This window comes from Orycteropus afer, unplaced genomic scaffold (assembly GCF_000298275.1).
Source record: "Orycteropus afer afer isolate SDZICR_OR568_19922 unplaced genomic scaffold, OryAfe1.0 scaffold00079, whole genome shotgun sequence".
NCBI lineage: Eukaryota > Metazoa > Chordata > Mammalia > Tubulidentata > Orycteropodidae > Orycteropus > Orycteropus afer.
This window is the reverse complement of record NW_006921666.1, coordinates 10,967,895-10,975,587: the sequence shown is the minus strand read 5'-3', so window position 1 is coordinate 10,975,587 and position 7,693 is coordinate 10,967,895.

Below are 7,693 nucleotides of genomic sequence, written 5' to 3'. Positions count from 1 at the left end.
ATCTTCTGTGTCTGTGTTAATTTGTTTCCCTTTTCTTTGTTGAAGAGGGTCTGTGCAATCCTTCTGCCTAGTCCGCCATCTTGCTGGAACTCTCCACTTGATGGTTTTGAGTTGTGGTGTTGGCAAAGAATACTGAAAATACCATGGACTGCCAGAAGAATGAACAAATTTTTCCTGGAAGAAGTGCAGTTGGAATGCTCCTTGGAAGCAAGAATGGCCAGACTTTGTCTCATCTACTTTGGTTGTATTGTTAGAAGGGACCATTCTCTGGAGGTTATCATGCATGACAAAGTGGAGAGTCAGCATAAAAGGGGAAGACCCTTAACAATATGGATTGACACAGTGGCTGCAGTGATGAGCTCAGGTATAACAAGGATTGTGAGGATGACGCACAACCAGACATTGTTTCATTTTGTTGTACAAAGGGTCTCTGTGAGTCACAGCTGACTCGACAACACCTACTAACAACAAATACCAACAGTATGTATGTATGTGTGTATATATATGTATATAATTTTATTTATTTTGTTTTTGTTGTTGAGAATATATGTAACCAGACATACACCAATTCAACAGTTTCTCCATGTACCACATAGCAACATAGATTACATTCTTTGAGTTGAATAACATTCTCACCTTCCTGTTCTGAGTTCTTTGCTCTCTATTAATGTAAATTCTTTGCCCCCTAAGGTTCCTATTTAATCTTTTGAATTGATGTTATCAATTTGATCCCATATAGATTGCTCTATAAGAGCATAATTCTCAGGGCAGAATTACATTTTTTAACTAGTTAAGCTAAATTATTGTTTGGTTTTAAGAAAACCTCAGGATATTTTTGGTTTAAGGCTTAAGATTACCTTGGGCAGTAATTTCAGGGGTTCATCTCATCTTCATAGTGTCAGGAACTCTGAATCCATGAGAATTTGAAATTTTGTTACACATTTTCCCCCTGTCAATCAGGATTCTTCTATGGAATCTTTGATCAAAATTTTCAGTGATGGTAGCTGGGCACTATTCAACTCTGGTCTCATGGCAAAAAAGGTAGCTGTTCGTGAGCCACACGGTCCATATCCTCGTCCTATTTCTGACTCCTTCTTCCTCTGTTGTTCCAGGTGAATAGAGACCAGTTGCTGTGTCTTGGATGACCACTTGTAAGTTTTTTAAGACCCCAGGCACTATGCGTCAAGCTGGGAGGTAGAACAGAAACACTGACTATATTATTAGGTCAATTAACATGGATGTCTCATGAAACTATGACCCTAAAGCTCCAAACCAAGGAACCAAATCCCATGAGGTGTTTGGTGGTACATGAGTACGTTAACCACTCTCTCTCTCTTTTTTTTTTTTACATTGTTGTAAATATACCTATTACAAAACTTTTGCCAATCCTGCTTTTCACAGATATTCAGCTTACAGTAGGGTTGTACAGCTAATTATTTCAGCTTTTATACCTAAAGTCTTCATAGTTTGAAAGTGTTTCATAATCATTTTAATTAGTGGTTTCTCACCAATGCCTCAATATGGCATAGTTGCTGTTAGTTTCTATTGAGTTGGCTTCAACTCATAACCACCTGTGTAGAGCAGAATGGAAACTTGCCCAGTGCCACGGCTTCTTCATAATCATTGGTATGTTTGGAAACATTTTCTAAGAAAACTGTGTCACTGATGTAGGGTTGGCACACCAATATTAATTGATGGAGAGCTGGTGATAGAATCTGAGTAGTGGCCTAGGATTTATTTATTCCAAGTCCAGTGAGCCATGCTGTTTCCTCCATTGTGAGAGGTCCAGATGGGGAGGGAAGGAGTTGAGGACTGTGATTGTTAGGTAAAAAGGAGGGTAGTGACTTCCAAAAATTTCATTACAAATGTTAACAGGAGTCTGTTACAGAATTAAAGCAGGATTTTTCAGACTATATACACCTGAGGAAAAACGTCCTTGATGAATGAGGCAACATAATGTGCTAAAAAGATCCCATTTTGATTTGCCCCTTTCCAGAAAGGTCGTTTGTTCTGGCTGCTTGTCTCGGGCTGATGAGCAGTCTGGGTCTTGACCCTGAGGTAAGCCAAGTGCAGGATTTTGAGGAGCTTTGCAGCCAGTCACCAACATGTTTGTGTGTATTTTTCACTCATAAGCATGGACCTGACCATGCTGCCTTTTCTTTGATGTAGGAGAGGTTGCTTGAGCGTTCCGACTCTTTCTGTATAAAATGTGCAGTGGTCCTTGTCAGGACTTACTAAACTATATTCCAACATTGCTTTATCATTTATTGTTGTGCCCACATAGGCCATATTTTCCTAATCAGGTGCTAAGCTCTTATTGTGAGAACAATAGCTCATTCTTTTCTCTTGTCTTATGCAGGCTCCAGAGGCTTGGCTATAATATGCGTATTTGTTATTGATCAGCACTTCCTCTGGAGTTTCTGGGGCCATTGTCTCACCCAGTAGATGATGATGTTGACACAAGGCAGAAATAATACTCAGGTTCCTGCTGGCACAAGTGGTTTGTGAATGGTTGGTGGTTCAAACCTACCCAGTAGTGCCACAGAAGAAAGCCCTGACGGTTTGCTTCTGTGACGATTATAGCCAAGAAAGCCCTATGGAGCTCTCTTGTAACCTATAATACATGGTGTCACCATGAATCAGAATCAACTTGATAGAATCAACGGATTTGGTTTTGGTTTAAAGAAGACCAACACAGGGTGTTGCCCCCCCCCCATTTTGTTGACTCATCCTGTGACTCAGGAACTCCAGACTTCATGCAGCTCCCATTGCCCTGAGTACTCACCTTCAGGAATATTGCTGTCAGCTTCCACAGAGCCTCTCTTTCCTGGGTACACCAGTGGAGCCACCGGATCCACCAGCCTCTCCTGCTGCTGAGTCTCTCAGTCCTCTCCCTCTGGAGAGTGGCCAGTCGCAGTGCCCCTGTGGGCCCTGAAGGGACAACTCTGAGTTTAGCAGTTGATAATTTGGCGATATCTTAAACTCTTCAAAGCTTGTAGGGAGAAATCTCTGATAAGCTCATTGCTGTCCTTCTGGAGACTCTCCTTGAGTTTGTCCTCTGCTGAGCAGCAAGGAAGGACACAAATCTAGTCACACTACCGTGGCTCCTGCTGACTTCTCATACTTCCCAAAGATGCCGTTCCCTGGTGGGCCTTTTAAAAGCCCATCACTTCTTCTTGGCAATGTTGCCGCTTGGGTTCCTCTAGGATATAGCACCAACCCTGAACACATCTTTATATATCCCTTCCCCCCCAGGACCTTGGATCTCATGTTAAATTGAGTACCAGAAGTAACCTCAAATACCACATTCCTTTTGGGACTTTCCAGACTCTAATTACATTTCTAGATTACTCATTTGATGTTTTTTAATAATCCCACAGACATCTGGGCCCTTACTGGGTCCTTGATAAATACTTGTTAACAATGGGGCATATTGAAGTAATCTTTTTCTCCAATGTTCCTCTTTTGATCCTACTATTTACTTCCCTAGTTTGAGGTGCCACTCAGCCAGGATTTTCTGAGAGAGAAGAATAGGTATATTTAGTAGTCATCAGATAGTTACTGTTATGGTGCTGAGTTTTTAAAAACCTGTTAATTGTACCAGTTTAAGGCTAAATTACATGTTCTTCTCTTCATATGGCGATGATGATGATTTTATAAATACTGGTTGGATAGCACTATAATTAGTGGGCACCAGCTTCTATTTTTGGTAACAATTTATTCTAGTACCACATTTAAGAGGTTTCTCTTTCCTGTGGTCACAGAGAGGTGGAAAAAAAAAAATGACATCCTTTTTAATAAGGCATCCCAAGCAGTCTAAGTACCTATGAATTATAAATGAAAACTTTTCAGTGATTAAAATAAATATACTGATGCAGTTCCCTTTCCTGCGTCATTGCTTCACTAGACTTGCATGAAAATCACTCAGAGGAAGTCCCAAGCGTCTCTGAGATCACTTCCATCTGTTTCATGAGCTTCTCTGATGTAAATCAGAGGGAATCAAGGGCAGTGGCTTCCTAGCTGTTTCAAGAGGAGGGACTTTTTCTCCCAGAGGAGTCATCAGCATATTGCTGATGGTCAGTTAGGGCCATGGGGTATAGTTCTTTGTAGACTAGTCCTTATAGTAACAGTTTCATAATATAATCTTGTCCAGCTTTTTTTCCCTCAATTATGAATTTACAACATTTAGTGTTCTAGGATATTTCCATTCTTTTCTTCTTTTTTTAAAGAAAGGGGAGGTTTATTTAGCAGTGCCAGTTGACAGCTGGTGATGAGGCAGAACTTGATGGGCTACTTTATCCAGCAATAGAACCCTGGTGGTGCAATGGTTAAGTGGTCCACTGATAACTAAAAGGTTGGTGGTTCAAACCCACCAGCCACTCCACAGGAGAAAGATGAGGCAGTCTGCATTCATAAAGGTTTACAGCCTTGGGAACCCTATGTTTATTCCAAAGGGATCCTGCAGCAAAAAAGACTGAAAAGAATGATTTGAGCTAGCATTCTTCATTTATAATTTATTGAAAATCTGTTAGGGGCAAGGTGTTGTGGTAGGTAGGTCTAAAAATAGAGGAGAAATGGTTCATTCATTCATGTAATATTTATTGTGCATGCAATATGTAGGTAATAACTGTGAATAGAATAGAGAATAAAGGAAAACATCATTCCTTCTCTCCTGGAATTGAGTCTAGTGGAGGAGACACCCATGAATCAGAAGTAATACAAGTATTTACTCACGCACTATGAGAGGTATAGTAGAGAAATCTCATCTTTCTGGGGGCAAAGACTTACCTGAAGAAGTGCTATTTCAGGGAAGATGAAGGATGAGGAGAGATTAATTCAGGACGGGGTGGGGTGGAGGATTGATTTGCAAGGAGAGGAAGCAGCTCTTGTCCATGCTCTGCAGTGAAAGAGGCACAGTGCGCTTGATGGAGTGTACAAGGGTCAAGGTGCTGGGGCTTGCAGAACAAGAAAGAAGAGGGTGCGAGAGGAATAAATCTAAAGCCAGAGGTGAGGGCCAGACCATGTAGAAACTTATAACCACTTTTAGGATTTCGGGTTTTAGCCTAAGAACGGTGGAAGATCACGATAGGATTTTAAGCAGGATGGTAGAGGAAACCCATTTCTGGTTTGGAGAAATCACGCTAGTGCCATCAGAGTAGAATGGTGACAAGATCAGTTAGGACGCTATTGCATTCAGGTGAAACATGATGGTAACTTAGGCGGACATGTTGGAGAATAGAAGTGAATGGATTCTAGAGATGTGGAAGAGGCAGGATCAGTAGAACTCTTGATTATTGTTGGGGAGAGGGTGTTAGGCTAGCCCCTAGTTTTTCAGATTTCCCTTTAAGATGAATGGTGATAGCATTTGCTAAGATAGAAATCACTCATGTAATATTCTGGGATAATACCAGATTTGGGAAAAAAATTCAGTTTTACTTTGGAGACATGTTGAGTTTGAACTATCTCTTATACATCCAAATGATGTTATAAAATAGGCTCTTGTAGTGTCAGCCTAAATCTCAGGTACTTTAAGAAACAAATGGGGACTACATGGCATCATGCATCTGTCAAAACTCATAGAATTGTACGATACAAAGAGTGAGCACTAGTGTGCACTGTGTGGGATCGCTGGTGGCACTGTGGTTAAGCTGCTAACTTAAAGGTAGTTTAAACCTACCACCCACTCCACAGGAAAAAGATACAGCAGTCTGCTTCCATAAAGATTACAGCCTAGGAAATCCTACTGAGGCAATTTCACTCAGTTCTATAGGGTCACTCTGAGTCAGAATCAACTTCGACAGCTGTGAGATTTAGTTAATAATAATTAAACAGTAGTGGTCAGTGAAGGGTTCTGAGTCACACAAACAGTTTGCACTTGACTTCTAACCCAAAGATAGATGGTCTGAACCTGCTCAGTGGCACCACGGAAGAAAGACTTGGCTAACACACAGATAGGAGATGTGTCGTAGGGGAGACTGCATGGGGTGGGGAGAGGGCAGATGGGAACTCTGTACTTTATACTAAATTTTTCTTTAAACTTGAAACTGCTCTGAAAATAAGTCTATTAATAATAATAATCCCACCAGCAAAACAGAGTAATCAGCAATAAATATCAGGCACTTTGTAATAAGATAGCCACTATAAAACATCAGAGTGGGTAGTGTTTCTCATTTTTTACCCTCATTTATTATGAAATATATCAAACATATATAAAAGTAAACAAAATAATATCATGAATCCCCTTAAAATAATCGCCCACCTTAACAACTGCCTGGACAATCTACTTCCATAGAGATGTTGTTGTTATGTGCCGTCAAGTCGGACCTGACTCATAGCGACCCCTTCTTGGGTTTCCAAGGCAGTATCACTATGGAAGTAGATTGCCCCATCTTCCTTCTGAGGAGTGGCTGGTGGGTTTGAACTGCCAGCCTTCTGGTTAGGAGGCAAGTGCCTTAGGCACTAAGCTATCAGAGCTCCTTCCATAGAGATACTGTCTTGAAAACCCAAGAAGAGGTCGCTATGAATTAGAACTGACTTGATGGCAGTGAGTTTGTTTTTTTTTAACAACTACCAACTCATTGCCAGTCTTATTTCATCTATATCCTTATGCATTTCACTGTCTCCTATAATGATGTGAAGCAGATCACATCATTTTATCCATAGTATTTCAAGGTGTGTGTAAAAGGAGTGTCTTTTAAAATATTATTTGAATTTCTTACGTTTTATTGGACTAAACATTCGATTTCCTAGGATCATATTTTTAGGAGAATTTGTTTATGTATTTATAATTTTGTCATGTACATTGGTGGACAGCATTTCACTAATAAAACAAATTTTGAATTAAATATTTTTTAAAACTATGGGTTTTAGAAAGGTCAAAACGCCTTGAGGTAGAGTGTTTTCATTATATTGTATAGACTTAGTGCCTTAAAGCAGCACATTTATTTTGCTTACGAATCTGTGATTTTGGCATGCCATGGTGCAGATGGCATGGATAGCTGGCCAGTGTTAGGCTGGGGGCTAGAATCATCAAAAGGCTGCCTCACTTGTACATATGACAATTGATGTTGGCTGGGACATTAACTAAGGCTGCAACTGGAATACCTACATGTGACCTTTCCATGTGACTATTTGCCTCCCTCTGAGCTTGGTGACTGGGTTCCAAGATGAACCCCTTCATGAGCTGGCTTCAGAAGTCACGCAGCATCACTTTTATTGCATTCTGTTCATTAGAAAGGAGTCACTAGGGTGGGTCATATTCAAGGGTAGAGGAATTAGAGTCCACTCTGGTAGCATAGTGCCTAAGGCACTTGACTGCTAATCAGAAGGCTGGCAGTTCAAACCCACCAGCCACTCCTCAGATGGAAGGTTGGGCAATCTACTTCCATAGTAATACCACCTCTGAAACCCAAGGAGGGGTCGCTATGAGTCAGAGCTGACTCCACGGCACATAACAACAACAACAATATTTGATGGGAAGATTGTTGAAGAAGTTGAAAGTATGTTTTAAAACTGTCATATGAGGTAATAGGTAAGGAGAAGAAACAGGGCAAGCATTCCAGCAAGAGAGAACAGATTGAAGCAGAAATGTAGAATAGAAGTTGTATGTTGTTCTTATGTTGTTAAGTGCCGTCGAGTCGTTTCCAACTCATAGCGACCCCATGCACAGCAGAACGAAACACTACCCGATCCC